Here is a 25,208-nt window from a genome sequence, read left to right on the forward strand (position 1 = left end):
GACACTAAACCGTAGGTGGCCTGTTCCACCGAGGTCATACAAAAATGTCCATCCCACTGGCGGGTTCGGATCATCAGACTGATCAACAGCAGTAGGCAAAAGCTCCACCCAAGAAAGGCAGAAGAAAGAAATGCTTTAAGGAACTTGCAGATATTCTCAGCTCCCCAGGACTCAAGGTATCAGACAACAGACTGTTAGAATGATACAAAGCTTCAGTGTCATGGACTCGCCAAAACACTCGTACATAGGATGACCACAGTGGTGACAAATGACTTCTTCCATCATGAGCTGTCTAGGAAACTGTACTCTTTTCTCTTGGGCAAGAATCTAGTCATGGCAATAGTCACTTTAGTCTCTCCAGCATAGCTTGCAGCAACTTGTTCTGCTGGGGGCTGAATTCAGCAGTCACGAGAGTGAAGCCGATAAAGCATGTGGCAGCACGTCTCGTAATGAACAATAAAGGCAAAATGAACACACCATTCCTGTGATTTCCAATCTGCACTGGTTCCCCATTTACTTCAGAACAAATCTGAATGTTCTGTTCTTACTGTGATCTTCCAACACTACCAAAGGAACAATGCAACTTAAGAAAGTCCAGGTCTAGACTACCAGATGCTGGAGGCCGAGAGGCTTCCATGATCAAACTCCTTGAGAAACAGATCAGACTGAAATCAAGCCTGACTGTGTTCAGGCTGAAGCGTAAGGCACGTCTTTTTGATAAAACCCCGTTGTTAGGCATGACACCAGGAAATAAATACAATCTTTGAACACAGACTATTCACCCACATCTGAAAGCCGACGGAAATGAAGAGACGAAAGACACCTTTTCTTGTGGACGGTTTTGTTTTCTCCATAATTTTATTTGTTGCTCATATAGGTCATGGGTACCATATAAATGTGATCCAATTGATTAAAATGGGGGAAAAGCCGCACAGTCTTTTCACTTCAACATGTAACTGGTGTCCCCTTTTGCCTCTGTTATTGGCCCTTCTTATATCTATCCTTTATGCCGACGACATACAGTAGCTCTTTAAATTTCTGATTCCAGCACCTCATTACCAGCTACAGTAGAGGCTATTACTTTGCTAAATTCTTGGGGCTGCTGATAAATAAAGACACTGACATTTCAGCACACTAAAAACAAAACTTTAATGAGCTACATCAATTTAAAACTCACGCAACTGTCTGCAAATTTTCCTCTCATATTGTGACAAGTTGCACCTAAGATTACTAAAGTTGAAAAGTTAGGAAGAAAACGTTCTTTCATATTTTCCAATTTTACTCTGTGCATTTGACAGCACATTGTGTATCATCAGTTTTATATTTCCCCTTTAAAGTTAGTTTCCCTTGTTGTTTATGGAGATCTTTCACATAGCAACAGATGACAGAATATTTATTTTGTCAAGTAGGAAAATGTTACTGGTAGTGGGACTTGGAAGCAAGTGTAGTACCTGAAACAACTCTTAAGTCATGATTTAAGAATGAAATCATTTGAAGTCAAACTAGAGAGACACGGTGGGTGAGGTAATATCTTTTATTGGACCCAACCTCTGTTGGTCAGAGAGACAAGCTTCCAAGCCACAACTCTATGGAATCTCTCCGGCTTGCTCGGGGGGAAATGTACTAAGTAATGTAGAGTCTGACATCCGGAGGGATAGTTTAAGTCCATTAAATGTATTTCTATTGTAAGAGATACAACATAAACTCAACTGTACAGCCCCTATTTCCGCTGCCAAATGCTTTGCTGGATGTGTTCTATACTCAAAATTGTGTCTTAAGAGAAAAACTCAGGTTGGATCTTTCTTCCATTGTTTCTGGGTTGTCCCACATTGCTGATTATTGGTTCCAGATGTAAAATGGTGATGGCAACATCCCTGTAATTCCTACACAATATCTTCTGGGGGCCTTTAGTTCCTAGGTAATCTCCCACAGGAACTGGCTTGGCTTTGTCCTGTGGGGTGTCTCTTGAAAAACAAGTCTCCTGAAATGGACTGGCCATGAAGATCTATCACTCTAATTATGGACCTCTAATTTTCCTACAATGCTTGCCCTAGACAGTTTATATTACTTTACTTTAGAGAGAATGTATAAGGTTTATATGAAGCCTGGGACACTGTCATTGAGCATCTTAAAAGCAATAAATTTAAAAAAAAAAAAAAAAAAAAGACACCAAGGAAGTTTACTCCTTAAGAGGAGAACAAGTTGCTGTCTCTTTGTTTAAGCAATAAGTTATCCTACAATATTAACAGTTTTACTTGGATTACAGCACTCACATCAGTTTTGTATGCCTACTTTAGTTGAATCTTGGATATGATTTTTAAGAATTCTGGTTCCTAATTAGAATAATACTTTTTTTCTTTTTATTTGTGTTTCTCTTCAATTTCTACTTTTTATTTGGCTACGTGTGTGTGTCTTTTTTCCCTAGAAAAAATGAGGAACTATGTCCATTTCCATTACTTGGTAATTACTGACACCCTTAATCATAGTTTTGTGTCTTCTGTTACAAACTAACCCCTAGAAACTGGTAGGAAGATTGTGGGGCCAGATCATCAATTGACGTAAACTCCATTAGCTATGTCAGTTTGCGCCAGCTGAAGATATGGGCTCTACTGTCCATACAAAACAAATTAACATAACATTTCATCTTCTGTAATTAGGAACAGTAAAAATGAGGATTTGGATGCAGGAGATTATGGTTGAGCAGGGTGAGGCAGATATTGCTCGGACAGAAGTAGATGACGAAAAAGGACATTATCACTGAATTGTGACAATATACGCATTGATTACAGCAAGTTACGTGCTAGTTAATAAAGCTAAAATCCTGCCCTACTTGAAGGGGAAGGGGTAAAGATGCACCTTCAAGCCAACTAGGCTACTCACATGCTTAATATTAAGCACAAGTGCTTTGCTGGATCAAGCCAGAGTGCTCCCAGCATCTTGCAAGATCTAGTAGTATATCTGTGTGCCCAAACACCACAACTGCACATAGAGATTAGCTATTTACCCATGTAATTACCTATTTTGGCTGTTTGCTTGCTGTCTGTGTAAGCAGTTGTAGCCAATCTGAGTGCACATTTTACTTTTCATATATTTGCATGTTTTTTTTGAGAAGCGTTTCTTAAAAATTTGTTATTAAATCCACACTTCATTGTAATGTGAAAACATTACATTTTGGCTCTATTGACTGATACAGAGTGAAAAATGAGGAAATACTACACTTAAAGAACTAAAATTTATTACAATAATGTTCTCATATTCTATTGAGTTTGTGCCAACTCTTTACTCTTGTATATTGGTTTTCTTCTGTTCTTGCTTGCAAATACAAAAATAATACATTTTCAAAAATAGATGTGGATATCCTGGATGCTGTCACAGAATGGTCTGGCCCTTTCAGAGGAATTGGGCTCAACCCCCATCTGTGCCTAGTTATTCACCCCACAGGTGATGGATCTTTGCTTGGGCTGATGATTAGATTAGGTTACCAGGCATCAAGTAAAGCTAAAGTCTGAGCTAAAGCTTCCTATAAGGGGGAGCTTCTGTGGCAGAGAGGGAGAATAGGAGCTAAAATAACCTAGAGAATGGAATATCTTTCTGGAGAGACTTAGCAAAGCTACCATGCTCAAAAAGATCTGGAAAGAAGATGACTGGATACAAGGGGAAATATAAGAGAGAAACCTGTGAGGGATGCAGGGATATGTCAGAAGAGTCAGTGAACTAGGCTCTCCTTACCAGCCACAGGGAAAAAGCCTGTTCAGAGGGAATTAGGAGACCAACAGGGGAATAATGATGTGCCTGAAAGAGAAGGCTAGGAAATTCTGGCTTTGACTAAAACTATTTTATGTTAATAAAGCAGATCCAGAAGGGGAACACAATTCAAAAGCATAGTCAGGCTGGGCCAGGAGGGAAACTGAAGCAGAGGCAAGCTCTGAGATAGGATGAGACAAGACCCTCTTACAGATGCCTAAAACTGTTAATATGCTGGGGCTCCATCTGCACCTAAAGCAGTATTGCCACTTAAGAGCATAACAACTATAGTACTGTGCACCTAAATGAGAATTATTGAGTGGGTTAATGGGAACAGAAAGAAAACATTTTCATCCACAGGCCATTGATCTAAGCAGCAAGAACATATACAACCCAATTACACAATTAAGAACTTAATTTGGCACCTAAATTTAAGTGATGTATCTAGGTCAAGACATTGGGTGAAATCTTGGCCCCAATCAAGACAACAGGAGTTTTACCATTGATTCCAATGGAGCCAGGATTTCACAATTTCAGCCTAAGGTTAACAGGAGTTCTACCTGAGTGTGGACTGAAGGATCTGGCTCTTTGTCCTATAGAACGTTATAGCAATGATATAGATGATATTTTAAACAAAGTTCTAACATATTAAGAAGTCACACAGAAAACCCTAGTTTGAAAATACATAACAGTAAAGAGTCTCATTCACTGGCAAATACTATTTCACATTACGAATGTATGTGGATTTTCAAATTCAGATATCACAAAGTCCAATGCATTAAATTGGAGCTACCAAATCCTACATACATAATCATTACATACATTGAAAAAGATTATAAAGGGGGGGGAAAAACAACACACACATTCATTTTTTAAAATGGGGCAATTATTTCAGAAGTACAGTTTTGTCAAGAAACTGTAATTAATAACTGTGAGACATTAAGGGGGAATTAATGTAATCAATATTTTGTCCTAAGCACCAGTAAAACAAACTTTTATTGCAATTAATTACAAAAGCCGTTATTTGTTTGAACAAAGGAAGCAATTATTTAGCATCTATCCACAAAGTGCAAATAAGGACGCAAATAGAAGGGGATTCCTGTGCTAATAAGCAAGAGGGCAGTGATTGGTTTGCAACTGTATCAAAAAATTCCCTAATATTTTTGTCAATTTATTGTGCTCTGCAAAATTGAGCACCTGATTACTCAGTTAAGCACACGATGGAGTGCATAAAATCCATTACTTACACTGCACTGAACACTTAAAATTTGTACTTGTGGGAAATGTTTACATGCTTGAAAGGCATTCTTTGAAAAATGACCCTACATGGACTAAGTATAGGTACCTGATGTGTGTGACTATGCACTTGAGGAGTGATCCAAAGCTGAAATAAAATCAACTGAAAGACTCCCGTGACTTCTTTGATGTTTGAGTCAAGTCCTCAAATGTCAGCGAGTCCAAGACTTGTGCTTTAATGCATTTACGCACTCGATAAGTCTTAGGGTATGTTTATGCTGCAATTAAACACCCTTAGCTGGCTGCATCAACTGATTCAGGCTAATGGGGCTCGGGCTGTCAAAGTCAATGTAGATGTTCAGGCTCAAGCTGGAGGCAGGTTCTGGGACCTTTGCTCCTGCCAGAGGTAGACAAACTCTTGTTCTAACCTCAAGAGCTTCTTGTTCTAATCTCTCTCCAATGGAGTTTAATTTGCCCTGTTTATAACAAGGATTTGACGACACCCATCCAGATTATACTTGCAATTATTTGGTATGTTTGATTTGAAAATTAACTGATGGTTAAAAAAAACAACTGTAAAACAAATAATTATTTTATGCTTAGATATAAAAACATAAAATGTTTACATGAGAAAAAATAACACATATGTTGACACCAGTAGGTATAGGTAAATTGTTGCAGGGAAGATAATTAAATATTTAGTATATATGGATTTGTTGTTTGAGAACAATATATTCTAAACTCTATGTCCCAAACTGCTTTAGAAACTAAGAATGGGAAAACTACCTGTTCCAGGGACAAAAAATCATAGATGTTTCTTCTCTTCACTATCAGTTTAATATGCAATTTTTAAGGTGACAGGGGCACACACAACAAATATATATGTAAAATGCTGTTTACAATATAATACCAAGTATCATTACATGTTTAATGAGATTGAAATAGAATTTAAAAGCTATTTATAACAATGCCTCACTTGTGCTGCTGGAAGAGCTAAGTGACTTGAGAGCTAAAGAGAGAGTTCAAAGTTGCATCATAATACTGACAGTAAAAAAAAAAAAAGGAAGAAAGAAAGCAGCAATATCAACATCTCTTCTATAGGCATGCAAATAGTATTTAGAGGGAATACTGCAAATATCCTGGTAATGTTGCTTTAGTTATCTAAAGCAAGATCAGTATATCACTGCTCTTTATTTTTGTTTTCTTTACTCGGTGACCCTGATGTGTCATCCAAAAGTTCACTTCTCTCAAGAATTCTTTGAAGTTGCAATGTTTTAGGCTTCTGATATTAAAAGGAAAAGGAAATAGGTCCTTGCGATATATTTGGGATGCCTAATTACAACAGGAGTGTTCAGTAATAGAGTACTATATTTTGGAAAGTCTGAATGCCAGAGCATGGCAATCAGTAAATGATGATGAATTTCACTTCAATCCTCCTTTCAATCTATTCCATTCCCAAAGCTTTTTGAAAAGTCTTTTCTAAAATTTTCATCTGTGCAATTGATTTTGTCCTAATTGTCCACAAATTGCCTAGACATTGTACAAACATACTTTTCTTTGATCTGGTTATAATTCAGGGGTTCTCAAACTTGGTTGCGGTGCAATGCCCTTCTAACTAAAATTACTACACTACCTCAGGAGTGGGGACCGAAGCCTGTGCCCACCCCAGGTATGGGAACCAAAGCCGTAGCCTAAGGGCTACAGACCCAGGCAGGGGGCCAGTAACCTGAGCCCTGCAGCCAAGGGCTGAAGTCCTTCAGCCCCGGGCCCCAGCAAGTCTAAGCCAGCCATGGCGACCCCATTAAAACAGGGTCCTGACCCACAGTTTGAGAACTGCTGTTATAGTCGGTTAGTTGTTTTTTGTTTTTTTTTTAATCTGTGATGTATACATGATGCAGATGATACATCTTTGTTTGTTTTAAATCAAATCATTTAGGATTCTTCTAAATTCCCTCTGGAGAGGGACCCTTGTTCAAAGGCTTGACGATGTAGAGTGGTAGGAGGAGTCCTATTCTCCTTCCCAGCGGGCATCCTGCATTCTAAAATTTTTCATGAAGAAAAGAGAATCCAGTGCAGAAGGATGTTCATTGTAAAGGAAATGCAGAACAATGAGGACTCACATTGCTGGGATTTCTCCCTCTGCACTATTGTTTCATGTACGGCTGTGACCCCCTCTTTGAAGGGTTTCACATTGTTCAGTACCCCTGTTTGACAGTCTTTACTTCACTGGGGTTGACCTCCACTGGTGGAGACCTGGCCCTTCATTAAATAAGCATGTTCACAGGTGTCCCTTTGAGGGTATTAGCATGGTATAGGGTTCCATGTTTAATGCCATGACTATAGTTTGAAAGCATTCACATTGTTGCCAAGGACTCTTTTTTGAAGATAGTCATATTGTTAAGATACTTGCATTGGAAAAAAATGTCCCTGTAAAAGATATCCATGCTGAGGAGAGGGAAGGAGACAGAGTACTCAGAACTGCCTGATTTCCGCAAGTACTTTTTTTTTTTTTTTTAATTTATTTTTCTTAGTGACCATCCACATCCCTTTTCAGTAAAAGGAAATATATTCATGAAACTCCACACAAAGTACCACAACAAAGTGTTTTTCTGAAATATTTCCAAAAGAATGCCCTTTCTCTGTATGCTACTGACCATTTCAATTTCTGACTATAAACTATAAAGTCCTTGATGTATTTTAATACTCCAAGAATATTATAAATACCACAGACAAGGAGGCAGGCAATGACATCATTAATAATGAGCCCTGCAGACAGTGATTATATATTATTTAAGAGCAAAACAAATGGACCAAAAGTACTCAGGATCCTGAACACACGAGTCAAAACACTGAGCTAATAGATGCAGAGAGCAGCAAAGAGCACCACAGACAATTCTTGTCAAGATCATTGTCAACTAAGTAGTCAGAATTTCACTTTCATGTTCTATTTACTGAGATGAGTCAAGTCACAGAAACAAACATCCTTCCTTGAATTTTCCTTATGCTTATACTCCACACCTGCACTTACTAATACAACCCTACACTGGGATTGTCTCCTTTTGGAGATCTCATAGTTCATACTAGTGCGAATGGAAGTTAAATGTGTCCCTCTTTCAGATCTTATATCCTTTTGAATCAGGCATGCTCCTTGTTCTCTTGTATTGTAAGGGTGACCCCCTCTTCCATAATGGGACTCCCTTCCATTTAGCAACACAGGAATGGTATAGTGGGTGGAGGAGCAGGTCTCCTTGGCTCCTTTCCAGGACCAGTTTTTCATACTATTGGATGAGCCTAGGAAGGTATCAATGGAGAATGAGATTTGCAGAAGCAGCTAGTGAACTCCCACTCAGTACAGCAGCAGTTTGGTCCCACGTGTTCTCCCTCCCCAGCGTGCTGCTGCAGTGGCCGGTGAGGGATGGGGTAGCTGCTGCAGAGACTACATGGTTCATCTCCCTTTTGCACCTAGAGAGACAGGGGGACATCAGGGCGGTGTCTAAAAAGGTAGTTCCCTTGTAGCTGCAGCCTCACTCACAGCAATATGGGTACACTCAGATAGCGCTGAAAATTTTAACAGAGCCTTTTGCATTTTTGGGATGGCTGCAAAGAAGTGTTTTTCTCCCTCAAATGTAGTCTAATTTCTGTCCATGATTATCACTCCACTATGCATAGGACTGGCATGAGGATTTGGGAAAGGCTTAGTGAGTTTATCCTTTGGGATACACTCAAAACTTAATTTACTCATTTTATATCAAGTATGTGTGCAGAGAGTGTGATCTTTAAACTATACCAGCCTCCTGTTTACAGAATTGGAGCCCTGTTGCATATTCTTTTCATTCATAGCATTTGGTTTATATCGATTAACATTTCCAAGTCTATCTTTGCAAGGTATACAGCTAGAGACTTGCATTTTTGTTAATAAGAGTGGACATTTTCCTTTATAGGGCCTGCAGGTTGCCGGAGTTTAAAAACAGCTCACACCAGCCTCTTCCAGGTCATCAGTATGACTCCGCAACATGTACACACTTTCACAAGATCTGATGTCACAATTATCAGTCTAGTAAAGGACTGCACAGGATTCTTTTTAGAGTTCCATCAGTATGTTGCTCCTGCAGTCCAGATTCTGGCACCTTTACCTGTGGTGAGTAGAACCTTAATGGCAAGTGATCCCATTGAAACAAAGGGTTATTCAGTAAAGGTGGCAGAATTTAGTCCTCAGAGAGGCCTACCGTTCAATGCCATATTAAAGCTAACTGAATAGATGCTGCATCACTCCCAGCCAGGTATCAGACCACAACAGAAATCATCCATGCCTCCCCTATTTCACCTCAACAGACAATTCCCCTCAACTATTTATTACTTCTTGTCACTAGTCTGTGTTATTTTCATGCCAGAATTAAACGGTATAGAGGATGCATAGCTATTTAGGCACTCTCAGTGACCAGAATACGGAAAAAGTTAATAAATTAAATTGGTGAACTGGCAGCTGAAAACAAGGAATTCTCCTGCTACATCTTAGTAAAGGAATAAAATGGGTAGGAGAAAAAAAGTTAGATTTAAAGATTGAGTCTTAGGCACTATAAACAAATTCTGTTTTTTCAAAGATCCGCGTACCTAGCTTGCAAATTATGGCAAATCTCTATATAAAATTTCAACTGGACATTGCTGCTCAATTTTTGTGAATCTTTGTCTCTACATGGGGTTTCTAATTACACACGTCTCTGAAACGTGGTATGGCTTACCACTGCCCATTAATCTCTATTTTAACTGTTGATATCTATCATATATCTGAAAGGTTGTGCAATCCTGAACAAGCTTCCTAGTCAGCTTGCCCCCCACCCCACACAAACATAACCTAGGTCCACATAGTAACTATGATTATTAATTATTATATTGTTATGTAAAGCATGCATAATCTTCAATTAATGGTGCAGGATCTAAGTTTATCCAACATTTATATGGTATATAATACAAAACAAATCTCCATATAATAATTTAACCCAATTCTTATTACCCAAAAGTGACAGTTAAAGTTACAAACTACACCTAGTTCAAAAATACACTGCATATGACCATTATTTTATGTTTTGTTGTAACAATTGCAGCATTTCATGGCCACACCTTAGTGAGCAGTCCACAGCCAAAGAGCTTCTATGTAAAATGCCTTTCACATTACAGAAATGCTGTAATAGCCTCTCACAATTTTGTAAAAAGAAAAGGAGGACTTGTGGCACCTTAGAGACTAAAATTTATTTGAGCATAAGCTTTCGTGAAGTGACCTGTAGCTCATGAAAGCTTATACTCAGATAAATTTGTTAGTCTCTAAGGTGCCACAAGTCCTCCTTTTCTTTTTGCGGATACAGACTAACATGGCTGCTTCTCTGAAACCTGTCACAATTTTGTGTCATTTCCATTCTACTTTGTTCTTTGAGCAACTGAGTAAAATGAAGGGATATGACAAACATTACTGATCAAGAATGAGAAAATAACCTACATTAATGGATAGAGACAACAGGACACAAAATCCTCCAAGAAGCATCATAAGTCCACATGATTTCACTGACTTCTAGAATCTGGATTTAGATCTCCGCGTTAGCAGAAAGATATATAAAAATTCATGGAAGCTAAACAAATTAATTTTAGCTGCACATCTGAAGAGGCTCCAAAGCATAAATTATTCCTTAAAAATTCAGTTGTAAGATCTTCCTTTTTACAGACAAACATATCCGAAATAACTTGTCTGGAGAAAATGCACATTTTTAGTTAGACCATGGTTCCTCCTAAAGATCCAACAAAACAAACATGAAGAGCCTGCGGATCTAACCTCCTCCACTCTTTGGAGCATGGTGGAATATTTTGTATAACATGCTTTAGAACAAACTGCATCCCATACTGCTTTAAAGAGTTAAATAATTTAGGACTTCCCGTTGGATTAAATTACAAAATAAGTGTAAGTTCATTGTATGATGAATAAAATATAACATAAGGCATGTAACTAATTTCAGAGAAAAAATTAAAAGGCATCAGCAAAAGAGGGAAAATAAATTCTGAGATATTTGAAAAGTGCTAAAGAGTTGATGAGATAAAGGAAAGCTGTTTCAAGTGGCGCAATCTGCAAAGGAAAAAGCACTTGCACGAAGGGTAGTAAGACTGCATGAAGGAACAGATTGTTAGACAAGTGGAGGGGACTGGTAGGGAAGTAGAGACACAGGTACAAGTAGGCAGAAGGATGTAGATGAAGGATTTTAATTTATGATTTTTTTTTAAAATGTTAAGCATGTAAGGTTCTCTGTTTTTTAAACTTACTTTATTTTTGCAGCATAGATGCTGGAACTACGGATAGTGGTGGTGCTACTGCACCCCCTGGCTTGAAGTTGTTTCCATCATATACAGGGTTTACAGTTTGGTTCAATGGTTCTCAGTAACCCAACTATACAAATTCTTCCAGCACCCCTGTTTTTCAGAGATCCTTAAAGAAAAGGAAGGTTTTGTGACTCAGGAACTGGAGTGAGACTCAAGAAGACCTGGGGTCAATTCCCAGCTCTGCGATATGCTTCCTATGTGACCTTGGGCAAATTATTTAGACTCCCCATGCCTTGACTCCTCATCTGTAAAATGGGGATAAAATGGTACATGCTTCCTCCCATCAATTGTCCGTTTTGTCCATTTATATTGTTGTGTAGACTCTCTGGGGCAGGGACTGTGTCTTATTATGTGTTTCTACAGTACCTAGCACAACAGAACCCCAACCTTGGTGAGAACTTCTAACTGCTACTAACACACTTCAATGGAAAACAACAATCATGCTTCAAAAATATGTATTGTTACTTTTTGATTTTTCCTTGTTCTAATCTGATATTCTAATCAAATATTTAGCAGCTATACTCTCTGGCTAATAAATTCTGTACTAATACCAATTACAGTTGGAAGTGCCCCATCTATTGTGTTATTTAAGGCAAGACTAAAGAATTATATGTTTGCTGTAGTTTTGTCTAGGTTCTTAGTTGATTAGAACTTGTTGAAATTTATCAAATTTTGCTTAATCTTATTTATCAGCAAAAAATAAAAACAAAGGAGAAAAATGTGCAATGCATCTTCTTTTTTCTGATAAGTATTGATACTGTTTTATTGAATTTAGATATATAGCAGCTTGCAACATTGATAAGGACACAAGATGCCCAAAGAAAATGCATCTTGGCTTTTCATCCCCCCCGGATATTGAACATAATGACAGAGAATAAAGTTAGTAATGATTTTTTGACCATAACATTCTTGAATAAATTATATGTAAAGGAACAATCATAATTTGAGAGTCCCCCTCTGTTCTCCTTTCTGAAAAAAAAAAAAAGTATATACATATGCATGGGGAGTAATAAATGCATCAAAGAAACACACGGCTTTGAAAAAGGCATATGCTGCCATATTCTTCTCCTGAATTGTGGGAATGGTAGCAATGCAGTAGAGGACAAGCTAAAAGGTGAGCAGACGGAGCATCCATGAGAACTAGAGCTCAAACATGACTGCCATCCATGAGACGGAGCATCCATGAGAACCAGAGCTCAAACCTGACTGCCATCCATGCTCTCTGCACCATCCGCCCAAACACACACACACACACACACACACACACCCCTTCTCCAACAGCACAGCTAGAAGTGGCTAAAATGCTGCACTGGCATTTGTTTCCCACAACTTGCTGTGTGCTCCCAACTCCTCCATTAGCACTGGAAAGTCATAGCGGGGAAGAGTTTATATAGATACAGTTGGCAATACATTATGCACAGACCTCATCCTGGCCTTTTACGCAGGGGTAAGTGTCACCTCGAGTATATGGCTCCCTCAACATGAACAGAACAGATCAAGGACAGAGTATACCCCTATACTACTTCTCGTAATGCAATCCAAAGTCTTCATTGACACATCAGTGCTAACTTATTTTTTTAATATCTCTAAACATGATTCTTTAGTTCCATTTGCAGCCTACATAGTAGTCCTAGGTAATCCTTCCTGTTATTTATCATATGTAGGTGAGATTATTATACCATAGTAACTAAATATATTGGGAGAACAGAGAGGGACTCACAAATATATACCTTGGTCAAATATGATAAAATTTACTAATTTATTTTGACCTATTCTTTGTCCTATGCATTACAGCAAGGAAAGATCTCCTTCCCCAGCAATAATTTTATCAGAATCAGAAACGGGTTTGCAATTGTCTACAATATTTTGGATTATATTGTGCTGGAGGCAGATAAATGAGAGCATATATTCTGATAGTGTACTTTAATATGCCTTTTTCCAAGTTATTATGCTTATTTTATAGATATATGTATTTTTTTCTATCAATCATTTGAAGTTGGTCTTAGTTTTTCTGAAATGAATACAGAAAGCATGAAAGTCAAACCTCCTTCCTTTAAAACATCATGGATTATGAAATGCATGATTTATAAGTGATAAAACTATCAGATACATTTCCAGGATTCACATTAAAATTAGTGGCCTACTGTAAAAAGTGAACAGTTCATTTGATGGGTTTCTCTTAAAGCTTTTAGGACATGAACTTTTCTGACTCCATGACGAGTATTTTCTAACACATTAAGCAAGCTAGTTCAAAATTATTCTTATTGTTATGCCTCTGCTAATAAATTTAGAAGGTGGCATTTCAACTCAGAAATGGAAGAGTATTATTTTAAACAGAAATATAATTAAATTGTGCGCTCAAATGACCGCCACACCTTAAAGGTTGGTTTGCACCGCAACAATTCAGTATTTACTTTACTGCAACTGAAAGTAAAAAAGTTCAACAACATGAATGGTTGCACTGTCCAAATTCTCCATCCCCATTATTAAAACCCACATTACTATAATGTTTAATACAAGATGACAAATCAGGATGTCCTAGGTAAAATTCCCCATTGATTTCAATGGGACATTGATCAGGTAAGTGCTCGCACTATCAAACCCAACACAGCGAAAGGTTCATCTGAACATGAACAATTTGAGTATTGCTTATAAAGTTTATATCATGGCTCTAATCATTGTAATTCACACATTATAGTCTCATTCATCAGAAAAAGTTCTGTCACATTCTCTTTACTTTGGGCCACATTGTGACACCTTGGCTGATCCTAAACGGGGCATTGCATCACAAGAAGCCCCATTACAGTCAATAAGACTCACCATGAGTAAAGCTGTTATTATCTGATCCTTATTCTGTAAATCAGTGGTGTTCAACCTGTGGTACATGGACCCCCAGGGGTCCGCAGGCTATGTCTAAGATTTACAAAGTAGTCTGCATCTCCATTCAAAAATTTTTAGGGGGTCCACAAATGAAAAAAAAACCATTGCTGTAAATGACAGAATTTGCAGTATGTTCTAAGTATATCTACTGTGTTCAATATAACAAAGAGTTCAACTCATAAGGCGACAAAAATATAAAAAACACTGCAATGCACAGGAAATTAAGATGTACAAGTGTGCTGTTGATCGCAGGATTCACATTAAATTCAGTCTTCTGCAGTTTCCACGATATGCTATGCATTCGATGAAGTGAGCTGTAGCTCACGAAAGCTCATGCTCAAATAAACTGGTTAGTCTCTAAGGTGCCACAAGTACTCCTTTTCTTTTTACGAATACAGACTAACACGGCTGTTACTCTGAAACCTGTCCTTAAATTCAGAAGCCTTATTTTCACAAACCCAGTGAAATCACTGCTTTTTGCCAATTAGGTACTGGATAAAAAGAAGCCTGCAAGCAACTGGATGTTCACATATTTGATTTGGGTATTTTAGCATAGAGTGAGAACAACAGGACAAAGACAGCAAAACTTTGTGTGCCTGAAACAAAAATTGTGCATTTAAGTGATTCTCCCCCTCCGCCCCCCCGACACTCTTCCACTGTCCAGTTAAGCCTTCCTTCGATTCACAAGCTTGAGGACTTCTGGTTTAGAAAAAAGGTAGCTTTTACACATCTGGGGGACTTGTCCAAGCTCATACAGCTTTAATATTTATTAAATGTTTATACAGTACCTGTAGTTGATATGCTGCCTAAAACAAAACTGGAAACATACCAACAAGCACTAAGATACTGGAGGGCTTTTTTTGATGGTTGGGGTTTTTTAGTACCTTGCCTCCCCCCTCCCCGCCCCCCCTTTAAATTGTGAATCACCACCTGGAAGGAAGATCAGAAGCAGATGTCTTATTCACTGCAAGTACAATAACAATGTGCCAGTTTCTCTGTGGGCAGCTCTTTGTGTTTCACTTACCAAAAAAACCTTACTTTTCCTCTCACACAGTTTAATATACAGTATGTGAACGATCACAAAGAAATTTTGCCATGAGAACAGTGATACAGAGTTATTGCATCTAGAAACCTATATTTTCTTACAAATTACTCAGAAATCCATTGCTTTACAACAACACTAGCTATCCAAACCATAACTGTGTTCCCAGACATTGCTGCGTGTGCGTGTGTTTGTTTTTCAGTTAAAATTGTGTTGTATTATATCTGTATAGAAAAAAAACTTCATGGCTTCTTGAGAATGTAGTAGAAAAACAGATTACAGTATCTAAGATTTTCAACCATGCTTATCACAATGGTGACTAGCCACTTAATCTTAAAATCCCCTTAACTGATGCCTATAAAGTCTTGTTTATTTTATTTATTCCGGCTTTCTCCGTCTCCCTACATTACATTTCTTTCCCATTAGTAAGAGTTAATTTAGGAGTAGAAATGCAAATAAACAATCATATGACAATTTGTTTTCAGATACTGGCTTATTATATTATTTAGGTGTCTAGATATATCTAAAGTAATTCCATTAAATATACCACAGTATGATCAAAAATAGTAAACACATTTTAAAAAGGGACAGCTTTCCAGTAATATCCTTCTCCTACAACAAATTAAAGGATTTATTACTGAAGTATTATTGGAAAGACTGGAAACTGTGTAATAAAAGAAAGAGCTAGGTACACAAAACTGTAATATAATTAACAAAAAGCTTGTGTTAAGACAATTTTATGAGGACCCTGTGGAATTTTTTTTGCAGAAGTGTCACTCTCAGCCACAGTCTCTTTTCATTAGCTTTATGAGCAGATATGGCAAACATTAAGCATTAGTGTAGATGTTTTGTGTGTTCTTAGATTCTAAACAAAAATCAAGCTAAAAGGAAAGATATAGAAAACATTATACTTACAGAGAAACCATATGCAGGAAAATGTTACTGACAAATTTACGTAGTGTACATCCACCACTTGTTCTAATCCATGGAATCTACAATTGGAGGTATTCAAACTGGAAACCCAAGTCAAGCAAATACAAGTAGCTGTATGTAAATGTTATACCTAAGTATTTTGGGCCTCCATAGACAAATTGGTACAAATTCCACAAGAACAGAATGTACAAGTAAGTTATTCACTGTCCCAATAAAAAACAGTACCATAATCTTCACCTGTCTTTTATTTTTCTAGAAAAGCATACACACACATACCATAATTATGGCAGCATTATAATGGTGACCTTTCCAGCTAGCAAGCAGTTAACCTTGCGGTGGAGTTTGCGGTACTGCCCTATAATAAGTATCCTACTAGAAACATTTCTTAACATGGAATTATCAACTATCCAATTGCGTACCAATGGGAATATATATGTGCTATCCATAAAAAAATAAAATTATCAGTTATCCATACCATTGATTACTTGTGTCAAAGGTGCCTTGTTTGCCAGTTAGGCACAATTTAAAAAAAAGTAAGCAAAACTCATTATAAAATTGTACTACTATACACATGTGATTTTTAATGTAGTTTTATTTTCATCTATGTCTTTCTGAAAGCCATCTTTCAGCATATCAAAAGTGGTAAAACTTTGAAAAACAAACCAACAGCAATAAGACAGAAAACATTGTCTGGTAATTAAAGCACAGGAATGGGAGTTGGGACAGGGTTCTTTTTCAGGCTGTGTCACAAACTAGCTATGGGAGTTTGGACAGGTCGCTTAATCACTTTGTGCCTCAGTTTGCCCACCCTTACAATGGGGAAAGTCATACTTACCTGCATCACAGGGATGGTGTAAGGCTTAATTAAGCAAGCTTTGGGATGGAAAGTACTACAGAAGTGCACATTACCATATGCAAAGATATGCTTGTATGTATCTAGTATTTTAGGACTTCTTCAGAACCGCTCACTTTCCGCTGGAATTTACACAATCCTTCGCACTTATTCCTTTTAATTTAATATATGTTTCATTCTTCAGGATGAAAAACCAATGACCCGCTTGCTTGAGTTACTACCTGCACAGAACAAAACTTCACATCTAATAAATGAATGAGCAAAGGGACAAAAAGATTTTGCAAGTTGATTGGTACTGCAGTTACATTACTTTTCAACTGACCAATCTTTAATAATAAATTCCTTAAAAATTCATAGCATTCCCTTTAAATGATCATTTGAGTTTCAAATTCTCTTTACATCTAAATAAAGACATTGGGCTAAAAAGACTCCCATTGTCTTCAACAAGCTTTGTACCAAGCCACTATTTCGGGACTACTCCCTATATGCCAGGTACTGCCAACCTTGCATACACTATATAGTTCCTTACTCCGCAACTAATCCACAGAAATCCATGGTGCTACTCATGGAGTAAGCTGCTACTCAATGTGAATCTGGATAGTCGAACCTGGAACATTATAAATGGCAGGCCAGATCATCAGCTGGTGCAAATCAACACAGCTCTACTGAAGTCAATGGAGCTACGCCAATTTACAGCAACTAAAGATTCGTCCCGGTATTTGTGACATTGATGCAACCTTTGGACAAGATCCCGCATTCCTTCTATGTACTGGGAGCTTTGTGTGCACAAGGAACTCCAGATTAAAAAGGAACACTAATTCTAGAATCACTTTCTCAATGAGTATACTCATAATTCTAAGCTAAAATACTTGATTAAACCATACTATCCTTTAACTGGGTGGAAACCAAGAATGTATTGTAGTTTAAAACTTCTTATATCTTTTCAGTTTTCTTTTTTTCGCTACCCCATATTAGTGTTTTATTAGGCCAACTGCTGCTTGCCTTACTCACGCAAGTAGTTCCAGTGATATCTTCGGGATAACTTGAATCCTTAGAGTGAGCACGATTTGGTGTCTCAATACTCTGCGTGGATCAAGTTTCAAAGATACTTTTTTATACTATATTTGTGTTATTTCCTACAATGAGAATTGTGTTAATGTTCTCATTGATTTAATTCTGTTCTTTATATTGTCTATGTCATTTTGTTTCCTAGGGTCTGATCTCACAAAACCTTGCTAAAGTGAGCATCCCTTACTTGCATTCTTAACCCCAAGGGAATCAACAGGACTACACAGATTTAAGGGTTAGCTTCACGAATGTTAGCAGGATTGGACCTTTCAAAAACTACTTAGACCAATATTTTGTAATACTGTAGGGACAGTAGCAGGGGAACAAAATTATTTTGTGTGTGACATCTTTAATCAAGGACTAGCTCTTTATACGATGCTGGACATGTGGATTGCTGCTAATAGCCAGTGAATATTTTTCTGGCTAAGATTTATGAAACTCTTCCCCGTAAAAAAAAAAAAAAAAAAGCATTTTAAAAGAGTATCTAAAGACATTTGCATAATGATATTCACTGTAATAAGTCTATAGGTATTTTCTTTTCCTCACATATATCACTCCAGGTTTAGAGTTGTTTGCTTTCTGAAAATATTACATGCTATGCGATATTCACTGAAACAACTTTTAAGTACTGAAAGACAGAAAAACTCAGAAACTTCTGCTTCTGATTGCTATCGCCATAAAATGTACAATGTTTAAACAGAAGTAAGCACTAAATTCACAAGAAAACAGGTACATTTAAAAATATTTCTTAAAATAATGTTATTTCTCATTAAACATTTCACCATGAAATGATCTGCATCAAAATGGCATAATTTTCTTTAGATAATATATTTGTATAATGTCAGAATATACAGATTAATCAACAGTTCCATAAAGCAACAATTTTTATCCACCGTTTACATCTTCTACAACTTTTAAGGTACTTTTTTATTTTTAAACACCCCCCCAAAAAACGTTTATTTGAAACATCGAATCAATCAGCCTTTTCTTACAATTGAATTTTCATTTACCTTAGACTAATATAAATATATTGAAAGGATTTGAATATTAATCACCATATCTCATTGTCTGCTTTTACCTTTGCAATTTTCCTTTTTCAGTATCCATAACCAACCATTGCTCTGCTCTTCCATTATGCATCCTTCATTGCAGAGTGAGAAGCTTCTTCATTAAATAGCATTAAAAATAGAACACACCCGAACTCCCAAGCAGAGCATGCTCTAACAGTGCTAATGCCACAGTTCTCAAGGTAACCATGCTCAGTTGGGAACTGAGAGGCAAAGTCAAGGTGAGATTAGTAATTTGCAAGCCTAACTGTGCACACAAACTTGCCTCGATCCATGATGAAGACTGTTAAAACAAAAATTAGTGTGCAGTTAAATTATGTGACTGAAAAGTTGAAGGCCAGTTTAACAATTTTTCCCCCTCCCATCCCCAACAACTTACTTTAATTGTTTGTACTTGGTTAAAATTTGCAGAGTCAATTTTGGAGGATCGTAAGAGAAATACATATTGATTCATACATCTAGTTAAGCGCAGTGGCCAGAAGCATCACAGCGGCAAATCAACCCACCTACTGTGTTGATATCTACTCATTTGGTTTCATCACTCTATATGTTTACAGGACTGTCATGTTACAGTAACATTGGGATTCATTTTTTTTAAAAAGGCAATGTATACACCTGAGGAGCGGGGGGACAACAGACCCACTACAGAAACATGAACCAGAAATGTAGGGATATTCCAGGTGGTTGAAACAGTAAGTAAAATAAACAACAACAACAAAGTTGCACAAGAATGGGTGCACTGAATGAGTGCATGCCTTGTTTATATCTATAAACAATGCAGTTGAAACAATACACATTCAAATATGCAAAATTTTAATAAACAGTAGCAGCACGGTAACATTCACTATTTATGAACATGGTAAACAGCTAAAATTTTTAACATTAAACATATGGTTTCCAGACTATTATTTTCTTGCATGATCACAATCTTATAAAATAATGATGCTAACAAAGCACATGGTACATGTTTTGCCAAACAAAATGACTACCCACTAGGAACACTCAAGTATTAAACCGTCCCAAATGTTTTTCTTCTATCAAAGATAATGCAAAAATCATTCCAATTTTTTCATTAATTTTCACAAATCAGTGGGTAAGTTTTTAAAGCTTTGATTACTAAAAGAGCTGTTAGAATTACTACGTCTTTCTGTATTTCTTATTAAAATACAGATTTTAAATTTCTCGATAAGGTTGAACTCAATTTCTGAAAAGCAGACTCAGGCTAATTATTTTAACTTACTAAAATTGGACAGAACTACTATTACCCAACCTGCCCTATCGAAAAGCAATGCTCCTGGAGGCTCCTGCAGCACCTATTACCACTTTGATCATCTTTACGTTTGTATTTCCCCCCAGTTTTAATATAATCCTTAAATTATCTACCATCTGTTATTTACTATGCAACGCAAATGAAACATTTATCGTCTGAATAATAACACTGCATATAGCATCCACTTTATATTTAGCTATCAGAAATGTGTCCGACCTCACCAGGAAAACTTTCTAAACATCTGTCCATAGCTTTCCATGTGAACGCTACACAAGGTAGAAGAAGAACACTACATACACCATCAATAAATACATTAAAACAGTCTTTTTTAATAGCAAATTCATATTTTATTTTGTAAAAACCCAAATACTACAGTGCTCCTGTGCAATACTCAGCTACCAGTCTAGCAATTGCAGAACCAATATCCCCTCTTCCACTAAAATGTGAATCTAATGCTGTTGTAAATATCTCGTCTTAAAGTAGGAGCCTTGAAGTCACCATAGCTCATCGCATATTGCACGCAATAAACACAAACCTTTGTTCTATGCACAGCTCCTGTTTCTCTGCTCCTCAATCTCCAACACTTAAGCCACGCTGGCCTCAAAAATTAAAAATTGGGGGGAGGGTGCGGATGATTGCAACAAAATGACAGAAAACACATGCGAGGGGTGGGGTGGGGGAGACAACATCATAACAACAAAGAACACACACCACACGGATGGTCCACAGCTTTTTGGATTTACCTTGCCTGCAAACTGGATCTGCCCCCAGCTTCTGGGCGGTGTGGGGCTTTTTTGGCGTGTGTGTTTATGTTGCTGCAGCTGCGGTGCTGTTACAGTACAGTGGCGGTCTTCCTGAAAGACATGGTCTCTGCCTCCTGCTCCTCCTCCTCCTCGCCCCCTTTGCTACTCGGGAGGAGACGCTACTTCTCTGGGCGCGTGGGTCTGTCTGACTCGCCCAGCTGGCTCCCGCTGCCTCTCTGTCTCCCTCTCGCTGCTGTGCCGCTGTCTGTCCCTCCCTCTCCCTGCCCTTTATGTATCCCTCTGTCTGTCCGCCCCGCGCTAACCCCTCTCTCGCTGCCTGTCCTCTCGCTCGAGCCCCGACTCTGGCTCTGATCGCTCGCTCGCTCGCGCGCGCGCTGCCCCTCTGCCGCCTCGCCCGCCGTCTGCGCTGCCCGCCCGCGAGGCTCCCTCTCTTTCTCCCTCTCCCCGCCCACGCTGCGGCGCGCGGCGCCTGGGACCCGAGGCAGCGCGTTCTGCTCGCGCCGGCTCCGCTCCGCTCCCCGCGCGCTGCCCGGGCTCATGCTGCTGGCTCGACCCCGGCCGCCGCAGCTGCCAGCCACTCCGCCGCGGCCGCTGCCATTGGCCGGGTCGCCCCCTCCCTTCCTCACCCTCACGCCGCGGAGCGGGAGAGGCGCTGCCCGAGCTGCAGCGCGTGTAGTGTGTGTGTGTGTGTGTTTCCTGCAGGTTGTGCCATCCATTCACGCTGCCCCCCCCCCCCGCCCAGCCCCGAGCAAACAAAGCCCAGGAACACACTAATAAGGAGAAGGCTCATTAATCTCGGGCAATTTCTTGGGCTTGGCTGACACCCCCCATCTCCTTTCCGCGCCCCTCCACCCCACTCCAAAAAAAAAAAGTGGCCCCTTGAGGCTGGAAGACAGTTTAGCACAGGTTTGGGGAGAGGAGGATTAATTACTAGTGGTGGTGGTGGTGGTGCTCCGTGAAATTTGACAGCATCTGCACTGATCAGCGGAACTGGTGGAGGAAAAAGACACTGCAGCAGGTTGTTGGGTGGGAGCGGATAAGCCCCCTGAAAAGGGGGCACACGAATGATCCCCTCTTTTCCTCCCTCCCCCCACTTCTGCAGGGCTGCAGCTAGTTTCTCATTTGGTCATATTTCTTTCAGAGTTTTGCTGCACGCAATAAAGCAGGGAGAAACATTTCTAATAGATCACCCCTTTGACAATTGCAGCCCCGTTTGCCCAGGTGAATACATCCAGCCGATCATTCTGCCCCCCAGCAGAGGAAAGGGCATTTACCTCTTTGCTACATGTTATTAATATGCACCAAAATTATAGCTGCACTGTACAGTCCCAGCTGTAATGGCCATAGATCATTTAGAGCAGATCCAGCAATTCAACTGCTGGAAATGCATGTTCTGTGAATAATCGTGTATATAGTACAATGCCCCATATTACAATAACCTGAAAGGAGACAGAAGCCTCCGGTAGTAGCTGTAATTAGTAATCCTATATATGAAAAACAAACAGGAAATAAGTATACAGCATAAACAAGTAAAATAGTATGAAATATGCTGTTCACTTTTGTCTAGAGCAATACAGATAATCTAACTTGCACACACAGAGATTGCTTTTCTAACAGATAGTTTTAAAATGAACTCTTAGTTCTGTACTTTAAAACAAAAACCTTTGTCACAAGATACAATTCTCCATGATCACAAATGTAAAAGAGAACTAATTTACAAGGCAAGTGAAGACAACTACACACGGGGGCGAAATATTTTCTTTATGAAGTATTATCCTGAAGCCCTTGAAATCTCTCTCCCTTGGAAGCCAACACCTGCTTTTAAAAGCAGACCGTACAAATATAACAAGCAATGCGCCACAACAGGGTGTACGTTAGCCGACTGTTGGTGCATGCCTGAAGTGATCAGAGTCATTCAGCCAAGTGCACCAAAAGCTTACGGTACTAATGCACCTCCTGATGTGGCTTATTCCTATTAATGTATGGCTCCTTCCACTTTAAATTTCATTATTTAACATATTCTTACACTACAAAATATAGCAAACAAAAATAGCTTAGAAAAGGTGATAAGCAATCCTTATCAGGGTGAATAGTTCCTCATGACAGTGCAAAGAAGTTTTTTCATGCTAGGGGTAGTAAGCTTTTAAGTTTTATATACAGGGCAGGTTCAGTCCTTTTGACTTTTCTTTTAATATGCTTGCTCTGCCTTACTATAGACCAAGTGTCTCTCAGACCTAATATGACCTTGCATGCAAATATAGAGGGCCTGATTCTGCACAATGACACACCTCATGTATCCCATGGAGCAGGCCAGTTTCGGCACTTCTACTGGCCCACTTACTTCTTAGCAGGCTATCCAGTGAAGCAGTGAGAACTCAAACCGCATTAGGATGTTGAAGGATCACTCCTCCCCTAACCAGACACCGCAACATCTGCCTGCCTGCCTGCCTGCCAGAGAGGGTAGGGCAGGGGGAAGAAGCGAGAGAAAGCAAGCAAGCATAGTTAGGTGGTGTTTCCAGACTCCGTTATTACACATAATGGACATTCAAAACAGCAGAAGAGCCACTTCACCTCCACAGGTTATATGGGTGATTTCTGATGGGGGGGATGGAAGTCTAAGGATGTTACATTCGGACTCTGTGTGTATATGTACATACAAGCTGCAGACTTGGCATTCTTTGTTCCAACCAACCCTATGGGTTAATATCTGATGGTGGCAGTTTGCTGTTAGAGCTAACATATGTTGCATGTTCATTCTCTACCATTTGGTAAACATTATTTATCAAATGCTAGAGAAAAATACCAGCTCCAGCAATTTAAATAAAATACTCTGAAAAATATGAGTTGTACACAAAATCTGATATGCACATTAGCCCCTGTACTAGAAGCTCCAGACCTGGGAAAGGTGACTGGTGCCAAACACATCTGCCCCCGTCCTGAGAAGCCCCATCAGACCTTTTTATAGTCAGGTATGTGTCTGACATTTTCAAAGACCTGAATCAATGTATCTTACTTCCCCCTTTAGGATCTTCCCCGCACATAGAAAGGAAAAATCATTAGCTATTTACTATTTCTGAGGAGTGTGACAGCAGTCTGCGGCTCCCTGTGCTGACTCGTAACACACATAGGACAAGTTTTCTCACATACGTCAGGAGTTCTGTCTGTAACCAGGGCAGAATTTGGCATGCAGTACTCAAGACAAACTTTTCAGAACTCTATCATGCCCACTGCTATCTTTTGCATAATCTGGGTTCAGGAGTATTTAAAAAATGATATCTAGGCATAAAATCTCCACTAGAACCTTAAGATTAGCACATCAGTTGGCCTGTAGTGCACACTTGAGGCTCTAACCCTGCAAACTGCTCTGTGCAGGCCAACTAGCTTGGAGGACTGGGGTCTAAATAGGCCAGATGGTGCAGTTCCTACACACACACACACACCCCACCCCCACCTCCCAGTGGAAGTTTTGGCTTGAGTAAGGACTATACATAGTATGTGGCCTGATATTTTCACACTGAGTGAGCAAGTCATGCTTGTGCTCTGTGTGCAATATAGATTGATGTTTATAAATCTAGAAAAGGTGTTTGGTTTCCAAAGCATAAATGAGTTTATAAGTATGTTATGTATGTGTATGCACAGAGATTCACACCTGTACTCCCTGAACCACTGTGCTATTATATCATATAGTCATTTTTAATATAATATTATGAGCTTGTATTACTGGTTGCGCATTTCCTCAGGCTTTAATCATTTTGCAGTGAAAGCTAGGTAATATGCAAACTATACATTGCAAATGGTGGTTTGGAGATCTGGGATGATTTGGATTAAGTTACTATAATGTAAATAAGTGGATCATTTTAAGATTAGATTCTGAAAAGGGGTTAGTTTTTATTTTGAAAAAAAAATGTTTTTCAGTTTTGATGTCTTAAGCACTGTACCAAATTTACCTTATGCAGATGGGGGGTAGAAATGTTATAGTCCTATTTAAAAT

The 25,208-nt window shown here is 38.8% G+C and overlaps 1 protein-coding gene across 19 annotated transcripts in view; it reads right to left on the bottom strand.

Annotated features, from left to right (window-relative positions):
* ARPP21 (cAMP regulated phosphoprotein 21) overlaps nt 1-21,649 on the bottom strand; it is a 171,724-nt gene extending 150,075 nt beyond the window's left edge. For 9 of the 19 annotated variants that reach the window (XM_043540686.1, XM_043540677.1, XM_043540685.1 and 6 more), the window contains exon 1: nt 21,197-21,617. The gene's annotated coding sequence lies outside the window, so the exon portion shown is untranslated. Of the gene's footprint in view, nt 1-19,194; nt 19,467-20,988 lie in introns of all 19 variants that reach the window. The other 10 variants (XM_043540684.1, XM_037890122.2, XM_043540675.1 and 7 more) reach the window with 9 other exon arrangements.
* Nucleotides 21,650-25,208: the final 3,559 nt, after the last annotated feature.

Source organism: Chelonia mydas, chromosome 2 (assembly GCF_015237465.2).
Source record: "Chelonia mydas isolate rCheMyd1 chromosome 2, rCheMyd1.pri.v2, whole genome shotgun sequence".
In the NCBI taxonomy this organism is placed as follows: Eukaryota; Metazoa; Chordata; order Testudines; family Cheloniidae; genus Chelonia; species Chelonia mydas.